This window comes from Nicotiana tomentosiformis, chromosome 12 (genome assembly GCF_000390325.3).
Source record: "Nicotiana tomentosiformis chromosome 12, ASM39032v3, whole genome shotgun sequence".
Classification (NCBI taxonomy): Eukaryota; Viridiplantae; Streptophyta; class Magnoliopsida; order Solanales; family Solanaceae; genus Nicotiana; species Nicotiana tomentosiformis.
In genome coordinates this window covers 103,667,659-103,672,906 of record NC_090823.1, presented here as the reverse complement: position 1 = coordinate 103,672,906, position 5,248 = coordinate 103,667,659, and the positions used below count along the sequence as shown (strand labels likewise).

The following is a 5,248-nucleotide window of genomic DNA, read 5'->3' as shown; positions in this document are numbered from 1 at the left end:
TGGGCTGTATATTTTCTAGTGTTTAGTGGATTTTTGGAGGAAAAATGATGTGGATAAACACCACATAATGACGGAATGGTGGGCTGGTCGTTCGTCGTTACATTTTGTTTTGTTGTTTGACACTACTTTGGTTATCGTTTTATGTATGAAGTGATTAGGGTGTGTGGGCTGTTTTGTAGTATATTGTGATGGAGATAAGGTTGGAAAATGATGCTTACATGTTGTTATTGTTGTGTTCTTGTTGTTGTTGGTATATGGTATTGGAGGAGGGCCTAGTTACAGGAGAGATGCTGCCCAAATTTACGTAAACGAGCTACTAGTTTAAGTTGCGGACTTAGCATTTACTCAGCACTGATTTTAAATCTCCTTATGATGTGGTAGATTGAATTGAGTTGTTTGAAGAATTTTTTGGAAGGTATTAAGGACTCAACGGAGTTAAGGTATGTTAAGGCTATCCCTCCTTTCCTTTTGGCATGATCTGTAGGATACAAACGAAATGAGCAAATACGCAACTTTCATAAATGACTCTATTCATAGAAATACTAGGAATGTCTATATTCTTGATTCCCCATGTGTATTATTATTATCATATGTTCATGGGTCTTAAAAAAATACGCAAGTTGATAAAGTTTATTTCATGATATTAATCAAAGGCATAGTGATCTTATGACATTTTGAGAAATCTTATTAACGTACTTCTTATGCATTTCATTCATGTATACATGTACATTGACCCAAGACCAGATGGCGTTATATACGTGTATATTATATGTATATGGGATATGGGAAAAGGTTATAGCGTTATATACGCACCACCACCTGATCAGCTAGTATACGTTGATGATTTTGCCCACAGTGGCTGAGATGATATGATGGGATGCCCCCAGAGGTTTGATGATTTTATGTACACATATACCTATGCATGGTATGGCATTTATATGCACATGCATGACATTATAAATTTTCATGATTCACAGAGTTATTCATAATTACAGGTTGAGTTCTTTGCTCCATGTTTCTTTCGTGTCTTTTATATCCTACTACCATGCCTTACATACTCGGTACTTTATTTGTACTAACGTCCCTTTTGCCTGGGGACGCTGCGTTTCATGCCCGTAGGTCCCGATAGACAGGTTGAGAGTTCTCCAAGTAGGCTATCAGCTCAAGGGAAAATGTTGGTGCGCTCCATTTGCTCCGGAGTTGCCTATTTGGTCAGTATGATTTGAATATGTATTGATTGGTATGGCGGGGCTCTATCCCGACCTTTATGATATATATGTACTCTTAGAGGCTTGTAGATAGATGTCATATATACGAATACTGGTATGGCCTTATAGGCCAATTTGTCATATGTATAAGTCGGTATATCAAGTTGGGTCACTCTATATTGAGTATTTCCTCATGTTTTATTCTACTTATCTCACGACAGTCTCTCCGGCTCATTTACCTATGATAGTATGATACGAAAGATACGTTACGTTGGTACTCGGTTGAGTAAGGTACCGGGTGACCGTCGCCTCCCATCGGTTTGGGTCGTGACATTCCTGAACTTAAATAATACAATAAGGACTAATCCAATAGATGTAATTCAATATACAAGAAGAAACATCCCAAAATCGTAAAAGTATTACGTTAAGATTCTTGGCATCCTAGAGAATAAGAGTCAAAATCTGCAGCCTGCATTGTTCCTTAATTTTCCTAAAGAAGTACATAGGCATTACTACCAGCCTCAAAACAAAAGTATTATCTAACTTAGTATGTTATAATTAATAATATGTGTATTGTGTAACTTATTATATATTTCGGAACGGAATCGGTATTTTGATACTATTTTTTTAAATACGAAATATCATACCTAATACCAAATTTGTTTACAAATTTAAACCAAATACCATACCAAATACCAAAATTTTCGATTTCGGTACGGTAATTCGGTATTTACCAAATTATGCACAGCCTAAGTTGCAATGACAATGAACTGTTCCATCCAACCACGGTCATTGTCATCATCAACACTAGTAATGATGGCATGGTGGCTGCGTTTGCTGAGTTTGATCACACCTCTACAAAAATTCTTTGGGGAGTAGAGGTTGATCAAATAGGCAAGAGTGAGGGTTTCTCCGGCTAGGGTGCACAATACCCGAAGGCAAGTCACCGTACGCCATATTGATGGGCTTACCTGGGCCAAGCAGATTTGGTAGTGGTGGTAAAATTCTAAGATAATGGGATCAATTTCTTGGCCCATTCTTAAAGTAAAACGGTTTGTGTAAATGTACATGAACCTCAGTTTACTAAAGGTGATCCTTTTCACTTTATTGAGGGCCAAAATTTCAATGTTTTCCATTCACAGTCTTCTTTCATAACAGGAATACTAGCAGGGCGAATGGAAGAAGGATATCTACTGACAGGCCAATTTCTGCCATTTTTGGGGTTAATAGGTTCTTTTTGTACTTGGAGATCGGTTTCAGAATTTAATTGTGATGGGATAATTGTGTTGGTGGCAGGAGGAACAATTTCGGCTTTCTTGGTTTTGTTCTTCTTAGAAGTGCCACCACCAATGTGAAGGCCAGAGTTTTCGGGGACAGGAGTTGTAGAAGACATGATGGTAAAAAAATTGAGTTAGAAAATTTTATTGAGGAAGAGGGCTTTACAGAAAATCTCTAAGAAAATTCGAAGAAGAAGAGTTTGTAAAAGAGAAGGGTAAAAACATTGCGTAGTGGAGAAGCTTATAGGCGGCTGATAATATGCTAGAATTACATGTAATCGCATATATTTTACCCCTACTTTGGTGTCTTTTGAGGTGTTTTGAATGTTGAAAGATGACCAATTGAGCTTAATTGTTGAAGTTTGTTATGTAGGAAGCCAAGAGTAAAGAATAGAGCTGATTTGAGCAATAATGAAGCTAAAAGACAATTTTTAAAGAAAAGAAAAATTGGACCAGGCAGTGAAGTAACTAGGAAAAGCACAAGAAAAGCACAGAAAAATCTGAAAAACACAACCAGGCCTTGTGCGAAGCACAACTATAGCACAAGGGCAAATTTTCCTACGTTTTATCTTGAGGGGCAACTTAGTCAATTGACTTAGGGACGTGATATAAAAGCTTCTAACCCTTATTTCAGCCACGCGCTTGACCTGAGAAGGCAAGAAACACCATTGTTGAAGCAAAGTTGAGCCCGAAAGATCCTCAAGTTCATTCAAGAAGACGAATCGAAGAGTTTCTCTCTACTTTTCTATCTTTATTTCTATGAATATTGGTTTGATAATAGTTTATGTATTTTTGAGTAGTATTATGAGTAGCTAAACCTGTCATCTAGGGTTGATGGAACCAATTGTTGGATGAATTCTTGATTGCGTATTGATATAATTGAGCCGTTTTTACTCTCTAATTGTTCAACTATGTGCTTCTTGTGGTTAATTGAAGCGCCCTTGATTAATCGTGTCTAGTTATCTTATATTGCTTGAGAGATAATACTTAATTAGATTATTATTGAACAATGCTACTTCTGAGTAATTTAAGAGATTAATTACTTGGATTTAAAAGTGGGATTAGAGATAACAAAGCTTTGGCGTGATCTTTATGAGTTGTACGAATTGTCAGCTAGAGTAATTCGAGAGAATACTTCTAGTAAATTATTGTAATTGATCGAGAGATAATTGCAATAAATAAGAACCGATCATCTTTAGAGAGTAGTGCGGCGAGATTATAGCTAGCGTGTTAGGAATTAATCCGGCAATTGGAAAAATCATAAATCCTAGACCTTTTTTTATCCTTGATTCAACCTCATTCTTTCTAGTTGATAGTTTTTATTGTCTATTTTTCTTTGTTAAGTAATTTTTGTTAATTCATAAATCAAATCTTGAACTTTGGAAGTTGTCTGAGCTTATCATTAGTGATACTGAAATGTTGTGGCAAATAGGTTGGTTCTCTGTGGTATTCGACTCCGGACTCTTGAATCGAATTATTTTTGCAGCGACTGCTTATTCCTTTTTATAAGGCATAGTAGGGCGTGATCAAATTTTGGCGCCATTACCGGGGAACTAACGGTGTTATTAGTTACAACTTGAAAGAATTGCTAGGATTTTTAGTTTATATTAATTTTCCGTGGTGCTAAAAATATTTCCATTGAAATTCTCACGTTTGAACTCTTTTGTGCCTCAGGTGCATGCCTAGAAGCTCCTTGAGAACTAGTGAACTATTTTAAGGTCTCTCAGATCCCGAGAAAGCATTCAGGACATTGAATCGGGCTATCAAGAAGGGCAAACAGCTTAAACAAAATGAACAAATCAAAATTGAAACGGGTGACGTTGAGAACATCAACGGGAACAATTGAAATAATCGAGTTGACCCAAACATCAGAGTGGTAGCAACTCTTGTGCCGGAGGCTGCTCTATATGATTAGGCGCAACCAACTGCTGACAATCTGGCAACTGCAATTGCAGTCCCTCCGATATAAGCGAAAACTTTTTAAATTACAAACAACATACTGCATAACAAAGGGTTGTTCTCTGGGTCTTACATCAAAGACCCACAACAACATCTGAGGAACTTTCTATCAATTTGTGTCACTCAAAGACAGCCGAATGTGACACACGAAGCAATCAGATTGTTACTGTTTCCATTTTCAGTGACTGGGGAGGCTGAAAGTTGGCTGAATTCACTCCCAATAAACTTCATTGCTACTTGGGAGGAACTAGTCAAGCAGTTCTTAAACAAGTTTTATCCACCCAACAAGACTGCAAGGCATATTGATGAGATATTGCAGTTCAGGCAAAAACCAACTGAAACTTTGCAAGAAACCTGGGAGAGGTTTAAGGGTATATTGGTGAAGTGTCCACACCATGACATCCTGGATCAGATGCTAGGACAGAGATTCTATATGGTTTTGGCTAATAGTCTAAAGGCTAATGTAGATGCTTCAGCTGGGGGTGCATTCTTGAGCAAATCATTCACAGAGTGTAAGATTCTTCTTAAAAAGACGGCTCAAAATTCAGGCTGGATGACGAGGGATACAACACTCACTCTAATAGTGCATTTTGTTGCTCTTGACCTAAACAATACAAATGCAGAAAACATAGACACTCTAATGACCCAGATGAGTTTGCTGACAATGAAGATTGACGAGATGGGCACGAAACAGGTTCATATTATTGACACAGCAAATGGAGGCATATGCACTTCATGCATCAATCAGCCGCATGTTTGCTCGTGGAGTGGAGAAATGAGAATCAGGGCTTCAGAGAAGACATG

The 5,248-nt window shown here is 37.5% G+C and overlaps 1 non-coding gene across 1 annotated transcript; it reads right to left on the bottom strand.

Annotated features, from left to right (window-relative positions):
* Positions 1 to 4,739: 4,739 nt before the first annotated feature.
* Positions 4,740 to 4,846, bottom strand: LOC117278401 (small nucleolar RNA R71). The gene has a single exon (XR_004508774.1). It is a non-coding gene; the product is annotated as a small nucleolar RNA R71 (small nucleolar RNA).
* Between the last annotated feature and the right edge of the window lie 402 nt (positions 4,847 to 5,248).